This window comes from Euprymna scolopes, chromosome 13, assembly GCF_053919585.1.
Source record: "Euprymna scolopes isolate OS-2025 chromosome 13, ASM5391958v1, whole genome shotgun sequence".
NCBI lineage: Eukaryota > Metazoa > Mollusca > Cephalopoda > Sepiida > Sepiolidae > Euprymna > Euprymna scolopes.
In genome coordinates this window covers 80,427,222-80,449,382 of record NC_136494.1, presented here as the reverse complement: position 1 = coordinate 80,449,382, position 22,161 = coordinate 80,427,222, and positions in this window count along the sequence as shown.

Below are 22,161 nucleotides of genomic sequence, written 5' to 3'. Positions count from 1 at the left end.
CCGGCCCATGCGTCCAGAGAGATCCAGGCTTCGGTTCAGACAGAGTACTACGAGTTTGTACCGTTCTATCACGAGCCCCCTTCCTTCCTCGACCTGAACCTGCTGGACTACTTCGTTTGATTATATGTCGAGAGCATTACCAACATGACCTCACACAAGATTAACGTCAGCCTGATAGCCGCCATCTGCCAATTATTTATCGAGTTCCGGCCGGAGCTTATGGAAACGGCACGGTCCCATTTGCGGAACCGTATTGAGGCTGAAAGCGACTACATTTAATAGGCGTCAGTTCTACTAAATAAGTTACCGGAATTAATTTTTTCAATAAAACTTTATAAATACAGCTGCAGTGTTGTTTTCTTTAGAGCGACAGATTTATCGTTCCACTCCGTACATATAAGAAACTTTAATAATGACAAGTGTTAAAGCAGGGGCAAATAGCAATATTTATTCGTGATAAAACACAAATTGTTGGTATGGATTTCAGAGTTGGCTATATATATATATATATATATATATATATATATATTATATATATATATATATGCGTCTTCCTACTTAAATATCAATTATTTCTGTCTACAGCAACTAGTGTTTCATGCTTACGCAATTATCAATATAGGAAGTCAAAGGATTTAAAACCAGCAATCTTTAAATCTGCAATCCGGTATTGTAGCCCAAAAAGCCACTATTATAACAGTAAAACAAAGAGAAACAAGATCTATATATCATGCCGAATAAAACCGGCAAGTACAGAAAGAATCCTGAATATACGCTCATGTTTAGAGTTTAATATATCTCACAGAAAAAGGCAAAACCATAGTTGAAGGAAGCTTATATTTTTCTGAATAAATATTAAGTACTTTATTTAGAAATACTTGTTTTTCATACTTACGTAATTATACACACACACACACACACACACACACATATATATATATATATTTCAGTTATAAAGGACACACTAAATGAAAAGGATGGGATTAATATATATATATATTTATAAAAATATACGTGTCTATATATGGTTACATATTTATATGCGCACCACTGCTACCATAGTATTTACATTCGGTAAATTTTCTCTAACATTTCTTTTCTTTACAGTATTTGTCAAGGTTTTAGAGAGCATAATATGGGTACCACCGCCCAATAAAAAATTAACGCATCTTATATTTGCATTGAATTTAATCTATAGTAGTTAGAGACCGATGAAGAAAAATTCCATATGTCCTAATTTCTTTCTCAAGACTCACTAAGTATAAGCCATTCATTTGTGGCATATTCTAGAATCAAAATCATAAAATAAATGTAAATCTAAATAATGCAATAAATGTGGATCAAAATTATAAAATATTTCAAGACATAAGGTTTATCTTAAGTTTAATCGTCGCATGCATAGGTACATGCCGTACGAAACTTGTGTTCCGGAAATGACTTTTATCGGTCTTAGGACCGGCATTCCTTTACGATATATCTTATAGCTACAAATAATACATATTTTAAATAAATAAACTATTCAACTTACCTCATGTAACCTTTATCTTTGATCTACGTATTTTTTGTTTTCTTTTAGATCTTGTGAACAAAATAATTAATTTATAGATTTAATAATTCATCCGCTAAGATGCCCGTGTATTTGTTGAATTTTTTAACATTTACTAAAATATATTGATCAATGACGAGTTCCTAGAAAACTTAAGCACCGATTCTTGAGCAATCAATTTTAAGGACCGCTTTATGATAAACACTATGGCAGTGTTTCTTAGTAGGTCCAGCATCGAGGTATTTTCGATCGCAACACACGCACATATACAACAAACATTCAGCAATTGACGCAGCAATTTTCAGAAATTTGTAATTGCAAGATCAAATGCATGCAAAATATTTAAAGAAAATTTGAGAGACTGTAAAATTAATTGTTTAAAAATTATTTGAAGTTAAATCTCGATGGTGTAATGGCTTTACTCACAATATCAAACTTTTGTAGGATTAATATATGATACTCGAAAAGTTAATTATTGTTTATAAACGGCTTTAAAGTAATACATTTATGAGCTTTGTCCTTTCCGATGGTTCGAAAAAAAATGCTAATTTTATTTTCATTAATATTTTAAATAGATTTGGCAGAAAATAGAAAACTGCAATAGACCGTGTAATACGAAAATATATGCGTGTATTTACACACACTCAGTCGACTTTAAACCCGGATGTTATAGGCATCGTGTCTGTCTCCCATATTAAGCTGTACGTGATAGATAACAAACGAACAGCAAAGTCAATACTACCATCATCGCATCTTCCATTGATAAAGTGATAGGTATCATCTAGTCATTAGCAAGCAGGATGCATCCAGCGCAGTCTTCGACTGTTTGAGTCTCTGCATACTGTCCATATTTGTTTGGAAACTTATTCACGAGTATAAGAATGGCATACCCTTGCGTCATATATAACTTCCGGTTGTTATAACTAGAAAAATCTTAACGATAAAACTAACTTAAGTCATTGTTAAATCATAAAAGCGTATCTATTAGTGAAGACCGAATTTGAAAGTTCGCAAAACCGCTGTCATGCGTATTTGCTATTCCTCGAAGGTCCACTCTTCGGAGATTGAAAGTACTCGCCAAGCAAACATCTCAAAATATGTCCTATGTATGACAAAACTATACCCGACTAAATGCATTAAAATTTAAATCATGAATCACTAATTAAAGAAAAGACAACGATAAAATGAAGGACTAAACGTATAAGTTGTTGTTATTATTATTATTATTATTATTATTATTATTATTATTATTATTATTCGTCGTCGTCGTCGTACTGGAGCACAGAGAATTGAGGGAAAATGTATAAGCCAGCAAATGGATAAGGATGATTTCAACCTGCATTAGAAATAACACTCAACAGATGCAACATGCGTGGGTCTTTCAAGTCATGCATTTTGTGGAAACACAATAGAGGTACAAGAGTTTTTAGTTGAGTCATAAAAGAACATTATATCAGGTTCTGAAATATATTTTTGCTATATATTTTTCCATTTGTGACACAAACGACTAAACTGGGCCCGTTTCTAATGTTCCTATATTTTAGGGTTTTTCTTTATCTAAAACTTTATTCAATAGGATTATTGTTTGCGAAAAACATGAGCGCTATACTGTTGATTTGCAGAGAATATTGTGCTAGAGAATGTATCATATTTACTTGAATATGAAACGCGATATTCTGGAGTGCGGGAATTCGTAATTAATTCAATGAATATCATCATCCATATGTAATTTGTTAGGTCCAGGTAAAATTGAATAGGAACTACTCTGATTATGAATGAACCCACTGTTAGAACAGGTATAAGATATAGTCTAGTTTTTAGTCTCGACAGACAATAAGTACCACCTGCACTTGAGAATCTGTATTGTAAGACAAGAAGTGAATAATCATAGAATTTGCATCACTTAAACATAACGTGTGTAACCTTTGACCCACGGGCCATATCCGACTCGGAAAGGCTTTTTTAACAGGCTCGTAGGCCAGATTACCAATGACGATTTTTGAGATGCGAAACAAGGCTTTCGATTTCAACGAAATTCCTGTTATCTTCCACCCAACCGTTTTTTAACACTATGGGCGTAAAAACACGATCACCTCTATTCCTGCGTTAAAATGAAAAAATAAATATAAAATAAACACCGAGAATAGATTTGACCGACCGATTGTCGACAGATATTTGACCGAAATAACTTCAAAGGGAATGTTGGATCAATTGACTTTCTATTCTATTCCCCCAATAGCGACCCTTCATTGCTTACCCCTTCCATTACTTCATGTAACTTACTGGAATCTTTCATTGGACCATGTTTTATTCTTTTATTTCTAATATTTCCGTACAAGCTCCTTTCACTTTTGTACAGGCTGCATGACTTGACACTAGCCATATATCATGCTTTTGAAAGCTTAATTACTCTGCAACTCGATTTAACGTTTTAAATACCATATATATGTGCGATTTTACGATTGAAACTGATAGGCCGACATGGTTTTGATAGACGGTCGATCATAAGTTTTGATAGGTTTCCGATAACTGTTTTATTGTTTGAAAGATTAAAAGGAGCAATTATTTTCACATGTTATAAAAAAGTTATAATGAAAAATATCCGGCGCCTAATACTGAAAAGTTCAGCTAACTTTTGAAGTTAAATAAATTCATTATAAAATCTCTTGGACGATATATATTAATTTCCTGCGACTATTTCAAACATAATTAGTAAAGTCCTAACATATTGAATGAAATATAAAAACAAATGTGTTTGTACACAAGAAATACGTTAATTAAACCCAAAAGGTGAAAGTTTAATAACAGACCCAGCTTCGAAAAATCAAAACAACAAAGCGACTCTATGAAAGTTTAAAATGTCAGAGACACGATTTTATTTTTACATTGATAGAGTAATTAAAATAGTATGGTCCGATTTCTTTATTGAAAAACAGAAGAATTGAAAAATATTCATTAATTGAAGTAATCTTAATAAAAGTGGTTGCTATGTAGCATATTTAGTTACTTGTTTACATGACATTTTTTCTCGAAATAGTTCTAGCGATAAATTAAATGAATTATTTTTAAATTAAAGTAAAAGTGTATTTTAAGTGGGGAAAACGACATTTAAAATGACTGATTACACTGGCAATTTATTCATTGAACAAAGAAGCAATAACATTGTTAAAGAGAAATCGGCGGATGGGATGCAAATCCTGTGTTTCTGTTTCTATTCTTATACAAGTTTTCCCATCCGTGTTTCTCATATTAATCTTTATTAATAATGATACGGTCTTTTAAATTAGTTTTCGTAATGATCCTCGATTTCATCCTTTTTCTTATTTTTAGGCATATAAGAATTGTTGATATTTACACCAAGAAAAATATTACATTTGCAATTTTTGAAAAGATTTTTATTAAAACCACATGGAATAACTTTCAATTATATTATTGAGGGGGTTGAAAAAAAAATGCTGTATTTAAAAATAATATCGATAGTTCGAGAAATTACTTTTTGGGGGTTATATTAATTTCATTATAGCGGACTTAACGGGATTTTTCCGCAATGTTCCTGAAATAGTAACATTTGTTTTAATTATTAACATTTACAATGCTTTTTTTTTATAAAATAAAGCAAAGTTATTTGTCCTGCTTTAATACTTGAAAATAATAGATTATATTTTGTGATTGATAATTAATAAATACTGAAAAACTCTTTAAGATTGTTTTATTCATTGAATTTTGGCGAATGTTTAAAAGGAAATGAGGGGCCAAAATGTTTATGAATTTTAAAGATCTGCCATCGGTTTTGCACGTACATAAATTCACAAAAATGTAATCAGTGATCTTCATATTTACCTATTTAACAAAATTCATTATAAATATAAAATCCTGCCATAGGGCAGTATTATATATATATATATTTTTTATTTATGAAAGAAGTTGCATCCCGAAATAATTCACTAAATAAATACATATTTTTTTACCTATTAGTATGATTCGTGAATTTTGTGACTTACAATCATTAATATTTACTATTTTAGGTAAAACCTAGTTTATAAATGTAATGCTTAGGTGCAGTAGAAAAGGAGAAAGCAAGATGAGTAGAAATAATCTATGAATAAGCAGAGAAAGACTAGTGTTATTTCAGATTTTCCTCCTACTGAGCTTTAAAAGTCAATGCTTGTTAAGTCTACCCCTATTATTTTATTTCTACCCAGAGGGATGCTTTACGAATTCTTACATTCTCGACAGTATTAGTCAATGTGATTCAGTCATCTCGACAAAGCTAAATCTGTCACGTCAAGCCTACAGCCCGAACTTATAACACGTTCTCATATCTTGTCTGTGTCATGATCTCTTTTATCAGTTTATAAGCATGTACTATGCGTGTTGCAATCTAACTTCTTATATAGAAACCTACATGAAATGCGAGAACCTGTTCCATTACAACGAGAAGAGACATACATTTGTGTCGAAAATAACAAAAAGTAAAGATTATTAATCACGAAGTCGAAGCTACCCGACAGCTTTCATGTCAAATTCTAGTATTCAAGTAAGATTGTTTTGTTTTGTAATTAAGCAGACAACTTTTTTTTTTTTGCTATTCATTTGATATGACGATTAACTGATCTCTATTTTGAGAGTGTAAGGCTCTTACAAGGTATAGCTTTCATGCTGATATGCAAAATTTAGGTTTTCGTTTTAAATGTTTAACCATTGGATGCTATAAACTAGCTGTATTGCAGTTAATTTCGTAGATGGTAGAATACTAGGTACGAACAATAATAGCGGAAAAACGTTGGGTGCAAATTGTTTTGAAAGCCAACTTATTTCATGTTTCCGACTACTTTTTGATTGTATTTGAAAGAATAAGTAAAGTTATTTTAAAAAACTTAAAAAAAGTATTATACACGTGAAAAAAAAGTTATAATCAAAGCTGTTTTCACGGCGATATTCAGAAGATATGTCGTTCAGCTAAATTTTGAAGTTAAATAAATTCATTGTGTAAATCATTTGAAAGATAACTGGGTTTGTTTAAAAAATAATTAGTAAATTAAGTGTCCTAAGATATTGAAGTAAATAAAAAAACATCTTGTTTATACAAAAATAGCTTAATTAGCCCCCAAAAGTGAACGAATCTGGCTTCGCACAAGCAAAAACACTGTCGTCGAAGATTGGCTTCTACGGAAACTCAAAATCTCAAAGTAAAAATACTGTTTGAAAATAACGCCCGATTGTTTAAGAGAGGTAGGGAGTGCATTTTCTTTTCTACAGCCGTGCATCTGTACATTCCTATCGTGATCGTTTATATAATTTTTCCGTTAGTTCATTATTTTTTGTATTCCTGGTTTTAAATTATTTTTTATTCAAGATTATGAAAAATTATGCTACGCCGAAAGTTATACGCTCACTCAAGCAAGGAAAATATTAGAATCGTACGTATAACAATTACGCAAAACGTGCAATCTAAAAAAAGTAGAACTATTTTTTGCAATTATGATTTCCTGTCTGAAAATATTAACTGAACAGTGCTTAATTCTATGATAATATCGGTTGTTCGACAAATTAAATTTTCTTCGAGTTATATCGAATTCATTAATAAGGGGCTTTCTCCGTAATGTTTCTGGAAACAATTTTTTTACAATTTACAATGCATTCTTTTTATTAAAAAAGCAGCGAAAACATTTTTACCGCTAAAAACTATAGCTTTAATAAAGGTTTCTTTTGTTTAAAAATATGTATATATATTCAAATAAAAATAATGGGTTCATCATATTTTGTGATCATTATTTGAAGAAAACCAATTTTAATGAAATTTGAAGTTAATTTTCTGACTTTTGGTTATTTTTTTAAGTAAATGTTTATACATTTTGAGCATTGGTTATGCATTGTGCACGTGCCTATGGAATACGCCATTTATACGATAGCGTAAAAGGGTGAGTTGAACTAAATATGTCTATCTCTCTACCATATATATATATATATATATATATATATATATATATATTCAAACATTTACTTCAATATTGACAAATTATGGATGCCCAATGTAACGGTGCCTACTCGTGGAAGTGTTTCGGCAAGAGTAGCGCAGTCACCGTCTACCGTTTTCCTGGGTCAGCGTTATTCAATACCAGTAGTAAGTGGAGCTTCATTATGACTGGAAACAATGCCGAAATAAGCAGAGAGATTATACAGCGCCTAGAATTCCCAAATGGTCACCCATCTAAAAGTAGTCTGGCTAAACGTAGTTTAACCTCGTTTATCTGACAAGAACCGGATTTTCAACGTGATTTTGATGTGTATATATATATATATATATATATATGTCCTTGGCTCTATACTAATGAGTATTTAATAAATTGTACAAGCTTGTCACCAGATAAATACATACTATTAAATCATTATTTTAAATTGTGTAATTGGCCTACTAGCCAAAAAGTATTAACAGAAGTCTTTAGAGGATAAATACGGAATCTCGACTCCGACAAAGTACCGAATATACAAACAAGACATTTATTTACGAACACTATAAAAGAGCATGTCATCAGGCATAGTTCTGAATTGTTATGTGCGTGTGTGTGTGTGTGTGCGCACGCGCGCACGTGGGAACAGACAAGGTTCTGATAAGTCCATTGATGGTGTTGGAGACATTTCGTCCAATCGTTCATAACATACCATTAAAGTTTATGATGAAATTAAGTCATCTTACCTCGAATGTATGTACGTATGCAGGGCGCAATTATTTTTTACAAAGCAGTCACCGTTTATGAAAGCCCAGATGCCACTCGAGAAAAGTGTTTATGAGTGTACAGAAGTCAATAAGAAAACGTAGTAATCGTTAATAGTGGAAATTTGGTAAATTGCATTACTTAAGGGGATGGCTCATCAAGAACTTGTAAACGTTGGACTTGAAGACCACCATATTTTAGTCAGTTGGAAAGCAGGAAAACGGAACAGAGTTCCATAGGCATGCAGTTTAAAGAAAGAGTTTTCATGGAATCAAGGTTTAGGCACAGATAAATAGCGAGGACAATTATCGATCGTGATTTCAGCAAGACTAGTGTTTTTCGTGAAAATGAGGTCAGGGGAAGCATAGATTGGAGCTCAGGCGAACACTCGCCTTCAATATAACGAAAAATAAAAGACAGGCTCGCAACGTCTTTTCTGTGGGGAAGAGAAAATTGCATCCCCCACTAGGCTACGAAGCCTATTTTGAACTATGTCAAAGCAGGATAACCTGATTCTAGCAGCCCCAGCCCAGATATTGCAACAATACTTTATCCTTGAACGTACTTGGCTCTTTACGCAGGTAGGAAATTGCATTAGCGGTGAGCTATGAAACAATTGAAGCTTTAGAACGATACCACTACTTTCCCAGCAGCTTTGGCCACGGATTTGATGTAGGATTAAAGGTCAAACCTAGAAGCTTGTCAAAACATGGAGCTTCCTAGAGACGAGAGCTATTCATTTCAATTGATGCCAGACGGAGATCAGAGCGTTGATGATGGAAAGATAGAAGGTTGGTTTAAGATGCATTAAAATTAACCAGCCAACTTTTTTCCCAATTGCACCATATGATCAGAAGCAGAGGAGAGAGAATCAGAGAGAGCTTGATTGTTTTTGGCTTTTGAAGTGTTACCATATATGATTGTGTCGTCAGCACAAATGTCTACGAATGATCTTGGAATATGTTTGGGAGATCATTGATGTAGATCAGGAAGTGTTCAGCCCAGGACGGACCCCTGAGGGACCCCAGCCTTAATACTGTAAGCTTCTGACTTTAGCTAATCAACCATTACTCTTATGAACCTATCAGAGAAATAATGTTTTTCGTGTGCATTTCTTGGAACGATGCTATATTGCGTGCGATCACGATCGTGTTGAGGTGAAAAGACGGAAAAAGTGAGAAATAAGTGGAGAGAGAAAGAAGTAAAAAAGGAAACAAGAGTCACCAGCTGTTTGCTGAAAACTAGTTAAAAAGGGGCGAACATTTTTCTATCTTTTTCCATTTTACAATTTGTGTTTGGGTGTTCGCGCCACATGCGCAACCCTGAATTAGCAGCCGTACTTCCTATAAGTCGGTTATAAGATCAAAGGTTGCAAGTTCAAACACGTTGGTGGACAGGCGAGTTGGCTTAATTTATAATAAAAATCTAAAAAAAAAAAACCTTTACTGGTAAAACCCGTGAACATTTGTAAGCAGTTTGAATTTTTAAAGTTGCATTTAGCCTTTATCGTAGCGTAACGTACGGATTTACTAAAGAAGGTAATAAGCAGAATATTAGATAAATTATATATAGCGTAGACAAAATGTATGGTGGACAGTATATGTATTGTTTATTATTACAATTGCTCATAATAGCCTTTTCTTTCAATAAGAGGGAGATGCTAAAAAATCCCATTTACTGAGCGACACATTCTTCGAACTAGTCTCCAATAGGTTTTTCAGTATTTGCGAAGTAATCAAATACATCTTACTGTCAAAAACTAGAAAGTGTTGGTGATTTGAAAGAGTACATGAGACATATATAAAATAATACGCAGATATACTTGTGCAAAATTGTTTGCGGACGATAAGAGAAACTTGAACACTGTAAGTAACCTGCTTTGCGCTACTGTTCAAAAAAATGTAATTAATAATGTCATAATTGTATTATGAAATAATATTGTATGGATACCTTATCTCCAGATAAAAGTTATTTATTACCCACCTACTTTGGCTCCCCCAATATATATGATGACCGGAAAGTATTGTTCTCTTTATAAAATTTGGAATAATAATGAGTAGTCACCGAGGCATAGTTTCATATAACATGATATGTCATGGAGTATCATTGGTTTGTGTCATAAAATTGATATTCATACACACCTTCTCAATTTGGGACAGTGTGAATAAATATGAACAACTGAACACACTGCTTTCTCTTTCTGTTCATTTTCTTAGTCTTATTTTTTGCATACTGTTAAAAAAACAAACTGGACCAGAAACGGGAAAGTTAAATACGCGTATAAAATGACTAATTGAATATCCAAGCATTCACATGTACGTCAGCTTGTAGTATATGTCTCTTGAATAAAAAGTTGTGTTAACTTTTAACAGCGCTAAGTACGCGCAATTCTCAAGTCTATGTATCTATAAAAGTGAAATTGTGTGTTTCTCTACCAAACAACTCTGTCATTTTCAGTCTACAGACCCGAGATTTGACATAAGGTGGATAGAGATGTGGGAAAATGTTTTTAATCAGTTGTCGGACAGAGATTTGGCTGCCAAGGGGTCAATGTTCAACGTTTTGACCATGAAAAACTCTACTAAACTCCTCCATCAATTTTTAAGTCTAAACACTTGAAATCTTAGATGTAGATTACTTGAACATGTATAAAACTTTTAAACTTGATTTGAGCCAAAAACAATCAACGTTAAGTGGTCGAAATTGAAGTCATTTTTTTTTAAATTTGACCTCCCAGTCAATTTTTGCTCTAAACATTTGAAATCTTACATAATGTGTATTCAGACATAGCGCAAGCGTTTTAATCGGTTTATTCCGAACATTTAGTTTCCAAGAAGTCTACGTTCAAAAGATATGACCTTGGCAGTTTCTAGCAAACTTTTCTGCTAATTTGTTGTCTAAACATTTGAAATTTAACATAAATAATATTTACACATGTAACAAGCTATTTAATCAGCAGTTTTTTCGCGAAAATATCGCTGCAAAGATGTCCAAGTTTAAAGAGTTGACCTGTGCAGTCTCTACTAAAATCTTTCACCAATTTTGGGCCTAAACACTTGAAAATTTAGGTTACCTGAACATAAGTCAAACCTTTTAATATATATACATAAAGATATTAACAGGACATAGGGCCTGAACAAAGCCAGACCGAACTTCTAGTAGTAAATAAAGTGTTCTAAATGCACTCTTTGATTAAGGAAAGACATCCATTAGAACAATATATAAAAGTGCATTTTAAAAATGATCAAATTTTATTTGTGAAATGTTAATAAATGTAATTATATTTATTTTAAATGTGTGTTTTTAAATTTATAAAGATGTATGCTTGAGAAAGTCACCTGTAGACATAAGTTAATTTGTTTTAGATACATATTCTTCGGAGTTTAGTATTTAGGTCTTAGGCAGATTTAATTTTTTAAAACATCATATGTAAAACGGATGTGTAAAGCGTTTACATATACTATCGTACTATTAAATCAAGAATAACCATTAATTAAGGAAATTTCCACTGTTAAATAGTTATTGTTAATATATTTGGTGTCGAATGTTTTGTCTTCATGAATTCACAAGACAACTCAAGAGAAAGCCAGCCGGATAAAACATACCTATATCAGTAAAGAATAAAGAACATTGCCGTTATTACAACATTTATCAACCATTTTATACAATAAGAGTAAAACAAAAAACCGATATTCTTGGTAAATGCCGTCACAAAAAGTAACTGGCAGATTTAGTTGTTTCTTTTTGCGTTCTTTTTGTTTCTCAACCTATAAGACTTTTTAATATAACCTTGGTAATCATTTGGAAAAAAAGTGTTTATGCTTTAAGTTATTTATATCTTCAAATATAATTCATGATGTTTAGTATGGTTGTGTTGCAGAAGAAAATTATCGGTTCCCTTTTTAACTTTGCAGAAAAAAAAATAGTTATAGAAAGCTAAAGAAAGAATGCAATAACATGAACGCCTGATGCATGTTTTAATATGAAGCCAGTATCCTCAAACAACATAATCTGGTAGACCAATATGCCCTAAGAGATATTACTACTCTGGAACAAGGTAGACTTAATAGTAATTATCATTAAGATGCAACATTACATTCCCCACAGCTCTCAAATAGGGCTTCAACACTGGATGACATTTAAGGTCATATCCAGAACCAGATCGGTCCTGGATATGACCTTAAACTATATCCAGTGGTGAGGCCCCAGCTTGCGGGCTTTGGGGAGTGTGGAGCCACCCTTTAATTACCATTGCTCCCAGGTCCATTTTGACCCTGAGTGGTAGTACCTGTTAGGGTCCCAAATATGGGTTAAATAGAAACTGATTTGAAAACAACAAATATATTCTATTAAAAAACTTTCTTCCGAATCTTTGGATTCGGCATTAAATAACCCGAAAAGGGTTGATATGCCGTAAAACAAAAACAACCAACCAACCAACCAACTAGAACCAGATCAGTCTAGAGGATGTAAAATAAAATGGTAGTGTATATCTCTGGCTTAGATAATAGAAACGGAACATCATTATCAATCTGGCAATTTCTATTTTTCTCCTGACCAGAGTGATGTTTAATAGAAAGTGAGATACCCCCCAGCATTATACATCAACACATTGTGCATATTAGCATGTTAAATAGGGGCGCTCATAGCACTATTTTAACTGTCTAATATCAAAAGTGTACATTAAGATTCAAAGTATCTTTATTTTCTTTCCTTCATCTCTCTCGATTCTATATTATCTATCATTTTCTAAGTCCCAATCTTCGAATACGTTTGCCACTCCTCTTCACACACAGACATAAATACAGACACACACATGAGCTTATAGAATAAAATGAAGCATGATGCTTTTCGTACACGGTTTTACGTCACTGGCAGGAAAGTACGCAGTTTTACGTCAGCAAATTCCTCCAATACAGTTTCTGACAGGCATATCGGTCGAGAGTATCTTTATGTCCAATACAAATCGGGCTTATTGCTTCACTGAATGTTTCGATGATTTACCATTTATTTTCTGTTACCATTTCCGTCCATTAATTATTTGACGAATAATTAGTGCATTTTACCATACGAAAATATGTTGCTTAGAGTTATCTCATTTATGCCGTTTTATGATTAACCTAGTAAAATCAAGCTTCAATAATGCCATTCAGAACACTCATACAAAAATTAAGGTATTTATTTTTACGAAGTATATAAAGAAAATATTTAGATTTCGTAGACAACAATACGTTTTCGAATTCACTAAATTAAGTTGATGTTGAAATGCCTGTACATAAACCCTTTTCGAAATTAAAACTTAATATAAAAGATATTTCGGCCAATCCCGAAGAAAAGTATGTAACAAGCTACATCTAATTCTAATGCTCGCATAATAAATTAATCTCTTCTAAAAGAAACAGTTTCAACCGAATGTACTTTTAGCTGTGCTGTAACTTCCGTTTTTCCTTTTTACATTTAATCATCACATTTGCTAAGCGATATTTTTTACAAAGGGAGATAATTACTGTTTCTGGTTCGGAAGAGATCCATTTGCACACCAAAAATTCGATAATTTTCGCCTTTAAATACATGTTTTTAAAAAATTCCTGGTATTGAGTTGAGTTTTAAATGACAACTATTATTGTTTAAATTTCATCCACATAACATTATTTGATAAACTACTTTTTCTCCATCTCAATGTCCTGTATAACCTTCCTCACATTTTAGACAGCTATTATAATACAGTAAAATTATACGTACCAGAATAAGAAAAATACAAAATTACTGAAATCGTCCACAATAAATATAATACATCGTTTTAGTGAGTAGTAAAACTATATCTTAAATGAAGAAAGGGTACGGAAATGATGGAGAAAAAAGAGAGGGAAGAGGAGAGAATATTGAGGTATGCACCAAGGAGGGATGACAAGGGGGTGGTGAAAACGATAAAGGGATATGAAAAGAAAGGGGTGAGAGGAAGAGTAAGAGGAGAGAGAAAGAGCAAGATGAGTGGGTAGGTGAAAAAGGGGAAGGGAGAGCTGACGAGAGGGCTAAGAAAGGAAATAAAAACAACTAATTTGGGATTTAGTCTTTCTTTTTATCCGATTTTGTATATTGAAAATACTAGAGTTGAAGTAGTGACTTTTTTCTAATATATATAAATATATATAGGATATACATTTACTCTTAAACAGATGGTTATGTTATATATGTTATAATAATGCGTATTTGTATGTGCTGTATTTGTATTTAAACGTTTGTTAACGGAATGATCGTCAGATAATATTGTCATTGCAGAATTGTTAAAATTTCAATCTTTATAAATTTGAGAGGAATCGTATGTATAATGTCCAAGGACATTAGCAAGCGTCGTAATAATTATTGAATCAGATGACGCTGGCATTTAACATTTTCTGGCGCCTACTTAGCTTTTCGTTCAAAGATGAGTGCCAATCCTGGGCAACAAAGAAAAAGGATATTTCATTTTAAATTGGTGAGAAAAAAACGGAAGGGAGAGGAAGTGAAAAAAAGCGCAGCTATTGAGAAACTCGAGTTAAAAATTGATGAAAAAAACATTTAAATGCTGAATAATTAAGAGAAATGAAAAATAACAAGGAAAAGTAAATGGCAGCTGTTCGTACAAAAATCGACACTATATGTGGGTGTGATTCTAATTTGAAAAAAATAATGCGAAAAAATGCAATATACTACACATACACACACACATATGTATATGTATATATATATATATATATATATATATATATATATATATATTTATATATACACACACATCAACAAATACATACATATATTGCAGCCGCCTCAATTATTTCCATTTGTGGAATTTAAGTGCTTTTCTCTAAGAAGGCTTTAATCAACATGTGTGTACGCATGTGTGCGTTTCTCCGTATGAATGTGTGTTCAAAACATATACTTATTTATAAAAGTCCGATTTTACATACGGACATCGATCTATTTTTATTTACGTGTGTTGAAACATTTATCAAAACTTGTCTATTTTATATATATATATATATATATATATATATATATATATATATATATATATATATATATACCTGCAGACTGTAATGTTTACGCCTACAAAATCATCAGTGAATGCAGTGTTAGTTACTGGAAAGTAAGGTTCGAACAGAATGGTAACCACCTAATAAACCACCAAGAATTATAACGAATAGAAAATAGAATTGTTATTTGTAAAATATCGAGGCACGTGATTAGTAAAGAAAGTTTGTTTGATAGTGTTAAACGGTAGACACCGCAATGTTGCTTTACGCTAATGACGACTGGTTATTATACTTTTATTCCGTGGGTTACTCTTTCTGGTTATTATACTTTTATTCCGTGGGTTACTCTTTCTATTATATATATATATATATATATATATATATATATATATATATATATATGTATATATATACCCTCACACACACACACACATATATATATATATATATATATATATATATATATATATATATAGTAGCAAAACCAAAAACAACAAGAAGGAATAACTTCATATTTGTATTTTTTAAGGATATTACAATTTTTTCGACATAAATAAGACGATTTTAAATTTTATATTATTTTAAAATGTTCATCTTTACATCTCATCAGATATGATTGAAAAAGAATACAAACTTCGTACGTATCTTGACATTTTTTCCTTTCATTAAAAACGACATCGGGTGGTGAATTACCACCTCATGTTTTAACGTGTGTACCATCTTTGAAGAAATTTATATTTTATTTATTTTACATTATATTGTCGTATTTTATTTATTTTAATGTGCGAAAAATGAATAAATAAACAGTATTACCTAATTTACATAACTAATTTTACATAAAAGTAACCGGGTAATACAAAAAAATACGAAACTTTCCATGTCATAGTTCTGAATTTGGAGTAAAGGTTGAATTCTAACAAAATTACATGAGATTCATCAATAAACGAAACAACACAAACAATAAATTAAAAGTAATAAACCATGAATCTAATTAATCCAGAATTGTTCTCTAGTTTCAAAATAGTTCAAATTTAAATACTCTCGCCGAATTTTAGAGCAAATCAAGTCTAGTTTAATGTAAAAAAAAGGAGAAATGCAAAAGTAACTAGACTTCTTGCGCTATCATTTTCAACAATGAGGTAGATAATATAACTACTTTGAGATATTCAGTTTTTTTCCTCTCTTTATTAGTTTGATTGTTTACAAATAAAGAGATAGAGACAGAAAAAATCGACACATACGGCGTATATAGTAAGATAATTATTTGTAAATGTACGAAAATTTAACATCTAGTAATGTAAAGGTTGTACTTTGCATAGTAAAAATTATTTCATATCGTTACGTTCTGGAAAAATGTTAAAGATATAATGCTATGGTTAGGCTACAAAGCGCCGTAATTTTCAAGTTACCTACGCGTTTTAGTAGCGCATCGATTTTGCAACGTCAGTAATTTGGGAACATCGACATATATTCAAACTGAGAATGTGTCAAACAAAATGATTTCTCTCTGAAAGAGTGATCGTAATGATAAATGATAATATTCATAAATTACCTCCCTGACAAAATTGTCTGTGAGATGGGTATATATGCTGATGACACCACGCTCTATGACAAACACTACAGAAAAACAAATGAACACATACCTAAAGAAACTGCAGAAACACTAGAGGATGACCTCCGATCTGCAGTGGAATGGGGACAAAAAATGGATGGTCACATTCAATGCTGCTCAGACTAAACTTATTTCCTTCAATGATTGCAAGAAACCTTCTCTACCACCAATAGCAATGGCAAAAGACTCTTTATCTGAAAGTAAATCTTTTAAACTCCTCGGCAAAACGTTCACAGGAAACAGTAGTTGGAGCAATTACATTGAGAGCATTGCCAGGACCGATGCAAATAAGGTAGATCTCTCTACCGCGCTAGAAAGCTACCAACGCCCGAAAGTATTCTGTACTTCTATAAGGCCACCATTCGCGCATGTATGGAGTAGTGTTGTCATATCTAGGCTGGTGCATCTGCTACTCGTCTCTAGCTCCTAGACAAGGTTCAAAAGAGAGTCGCCAACCTGATAGGTCCTGAATTGTCATCCAAGCTTCAGCCTCTGCCCCATCGACGAAATGCAGCATCTCTCTGCCTGTTCTACAAGTACTTTAACGGTGGATACTTCGACGAACTGCAAGCACTTGTACCTCCTCAACGTAAATACCACTGACAAACCCGAAAAGCAGCTAAATCCCACCCGTTCACAGTAGAAATCCCTAGATGTAAGAGAGCCTTCTACTCGAGTAGTTTCTTCTCCAGAACCGCTAGACTTTGGAATTCCCTTCCGGGTCCCTGCTTCCCCAACTCTACTGACATCCAAAAGTTCAAGTGTAACGTGAACTGACATCTTGCTACACAACTCCCTGTATAGTACATCTGAAGCTTACGTCCCTGATAGTAGCTCCCTATATCAAAGTGGCAATGTGCCTTGTTTGGGGTGAAAATGTAATAAAAACAATTGTAAAGCCAAATTTCGCAATTACAAAACCTTATATCTGATTGTCACTGCAGTACCATAGAGAGATCCATACATGGAATCTGTTGGAGAATGAGCAGATAGAGACTAATGCTATTTTGGAGTCGTTCCACCTCCATTAAAACTTCAATTGATTCATTTATCTAGGGACATAACTTTCCAATCATATTGGAGAAATTAAGCTTACATGTAATACGAAATATAACAGCAACTAGTATTTATAAATAGTCATCTAAGTGCTAAATGGGAGTCAATGTTGCTTAACCTTCAGTAGTTGATGAGTAAGTCATTATTTGGAAGAACTTTGTTTCATCCATACGTTTTAGTTTAAATGATTTCTGACCGAACTTTCTTTTACGAAAAAAAAATGATGAGCACAGCTTCTATTGTTGCGTCATGTCATGGAAAGTACTGTTTCAGACATTCCATTTTTTACACATGCGCGCTATTTGTGTTGATAGATAGCATATATTTACTTCGTCGTTGCAGAGAATAATAAAAAAAACTCCTGCAAGATGGGGATATTCAATAGAGCAACGTTAGCTGCTGGAAATATCTTATTAACACCAAGAACGTCTCAAATTTCCAACAAGATTTCGCTATCTATCTATATATATATATATATATATATATATATATATATATATATATATATGGTAAAACTGGTAGTTAGTAAAAACCTGAAGAGAGTGCTCAATAATATTGCAGAGCAAATATGGGTTTAATTTTTTATTAGCGTTTTATCTGTTTGGTTACATATGTTTCAGATGTTGGACCATGTTTACGATCTAACAGCCTCGTCAGACCTTACAGAAGTCTGTAACGTCTGACGAGGCTGTTAGATCGTAAACATGGTCCAACATCTGAAACATATGTAACCAAACAGATTAAACAGTAATAAAAAAATAAAACATATCTATATATATATAAGACAAGAATTCACAAAGTGTTGCTAGGTGTTAAAATATCCTCGAATATAACTTATTTAAGGAAGATTGTGTATGCATTTTTAAGGAGTTTCTATTGATTACATTGTATTGTGCCTAATATAGCAGCGAAGAAAAAATAAAATAATATAATATGATTTGAGTATCATCAGATAGAATCGATACAAAAACAGATTTCCAGTATTAGATAACACACATATTTGCATTTTCAAGTTACATTTTCTTCAATTTGATTCGGTAAGACCACATTTGATTTGTTCACTATACATCACGTTTAACGAATATAAAGCAAAAATTGACGGAAGATTTTGATAGAGACCGTTACTTAAACAGAAAGCGTAACATCCACAAACACGTTTTTTTGGGAAAATCTTTTTAATCTATTTTAGGCCAAAAATTTAGTTCTTAAGGGGTCAAAGTTCAAAGATTTGACTTTTAAGAACTGTACCAAACTTACCCACCAATTTTAGGTCCAAACACTTGAAATTTTAGATATAGGTTCTTTGGACATGGATCAAATTCATAATTTGATTTGAGCCCACAACTATAAATGCTAAGGAATCAAAATTGGGGTCAAAGCTAAAAAAAAAGTTGACCTCGGCGGTCTCTTCCAAATTACTCAGCCAAATCTTGGTCTAAATATTTGAAATTTTACATAAGTGTATTAAGACATAGGGCACGGTTATTAATTGGTTTTGGACCGACAATTTAGCTGCCAAGTGGGTCAATGTTCAGCAGAATTTACATTTGCCGTCTCTAGCAAACTATTAAGCAAATTTTGGGACAAAACAGTTGAAATTTTACATAAAGGGTACTTAGACATGCAGCAAGCTTTCTAATCAGTTTTGGGACGACAGTTTCGCTGCCAAAAGGTTAAGGCTGAAATATTTCACCTTTGCAGACTCTACCAATCTCTTCCGGATATTTTGGGTCTAAACAGTAGAAATTTTAGATGTAGGTTATCTAGACATGTGTCAAACATTTTAATTTGATTAGAGTCCAAAACATATGTTAAGGGGTAGATATTAGGGTCAAAGTTTAATTTGTTTTTACCTCTGCAGTCTATACTAACTTTTCTCTATAGTAGTAAAGGAAGTTCATTATATAGAAAGGCATTAGTGTACATATCACATGGAGTCATGAACAGTACATAGGGACCGAGCAAAGCCGAGCTGAACTGCTAATATATAAGAGAGAAAAAAATGAAAAAAAAAACAATGTAAGAAGTATAATAATGCATATAAATTTAATCGTTGAATCAATAGGGGGGGTTACATCAATTAAGAGTGCGGTGAACATATGCTATTTATACCTAGATATTTGGAAGCCTAATGTTTCACATCAGAAGAGGAGCACAGGTGCCGGGTAACATATGAGAGATGTGACGTCTAGTGATAACTACATTAAGAACAAAATAATATGGAAGGATGAATACAGATTTACCATATAAACTCCACCTCTATTGTTGAGCATTGTATTATCCCGATAATTACCCTTTTAGAATATTTCTTTAATTTTTTCCTCCCCAGTTATATCTATATATATATATATATATATATATATATATATATGTACTGCTTAAAAGTCGAAATTGGATTATAAATCTTTTAAAAAATCAAAGATTTAAAATTAGTTTGGATGAAAGTAATTTATCACTTTTCAAATATTTACCACGCCATTTAATCATGTCTATTTCGAAACCGTCTCCGTTGTTTTTATTTTCTTTAGCTATCATTCCTTGTGTTTTTTTCTATTAGATGTACTTTTAGGTTTATCTCTTATCATAGAAATACATTTTCTTTTCGCATATTTTCTTGTTTACAAGATTTATTTATTTTCTTGATTACCTTGCTGTTTACGTTCACATTTTCGGCAGAGTCTAATACATTTTTCATATATATATATATATATATATATATATATATATATATATATATATATATATATTCTTTGATGGAAATATATTAGTGATTTTTCTTTTGTGATATATTTTTTTATTTAGATCGTATCTAATATATGTCCCGAAAACAATCTTGCATTTCTACGGTAACCCTTATTTTTAATCAAAAAGCCGAAAGACAATATATCTGCACCAACTAGGTCTCGGGCAGACACACGAGTGGGCTGAAAAAATATACACAGAATGGATATATCTACGAGAGCAAGATGCTATAACTAGAATTAAATATGAAACAACAGATTTGACAAATAATAACGACAAAAGAATGGAGGTTACTTTTCGGAAAATAGATAAATCCATATCGTTTCTATCTTTCAGGTAAAGTTTTTTTTGTGAAAAATATCTAATTCGAAAAAGTTGGTAGTCTGATAGAAGCATTCACTATATATGCACGTGTGTAAGGTTTTAAAAATTACAACAGCTTAGTGATAGAGACGACGAAACAAGTGTCTGTGAATAACTAAATTTTATAGCTGCGTGCATTTGTAAAAACGGAAATTCAATAATCAATTCCAAAATGAATACAGACAAGGATATGCAAGACATTAATATTTATAACTATTTATAGACAATGTTTGTTTTCAATCAGCCATTATAATAATCAGATTGACAAGGACGTTCTTGCAGTTTTTAACTTAAATTCAGATGAACATATCTCGACTCAAACAAAAAATTGTTCATCGGGATAAGCTCCATCAGAACCAACAGATATTTGCCAACACAAAACAAGTGTATTTATGCAAGTAACATATAAAATCTTGCGTTCTGGGTGCTATGTTGTCGTTGAAAGTGCTTTTGATAACGCTTAAGTTTTTTAAGCATTTCTCACGCATACACTTGTAGAGATGCTTGAAAAACTGGAATCTCTAGATGAGAGGTCAAAAGAATAAGGAAAATGAGGCAGAGTCCCGTAGTCAAATATGCTCAACTCTTGCAGAGTCAGTTTAGCAACGTGCGATCGAGCATTGTTGTGGAGGAGTATTGGGCCTTTTCTGTTGACTAATGCTGGTTGTTGTTGTCGACGTTTCTGATGCATTTCATCCATTTCTTGACAGTGCTTTTCCACCGCAATGGTTTCGCCTTCATTCAAAAATACTACTGGATGAGACTGGTCCCAGATCGCTAAATAGTCAGCACGATCTACTTTTGGTGCACCTCTGGTTTCAGAAAGTGTCGTGGAGCTTCATCGGCATCTAACGACCGAGCTGAGCCTAGCCGGCTGCCGTAAAGGACCCACTTTATATCGCAAGCCACAACTTGGTCGATAAAAGGGGAGTTCTTGTTGCGTAAAAGACAGAAAATTACAGTTCATAACGGCGTTTCTTTTAATTGTCTGTCAATTCATGAGGCACCGATTAATTAAATTTTATTTGTCAATCTTCCTAAAGTGGTTGAAAGTCGTCGTATATGTTATTTAGAAACAAGTTCTCGAATAGTTGTTTCGTTGATTAGCTTCGA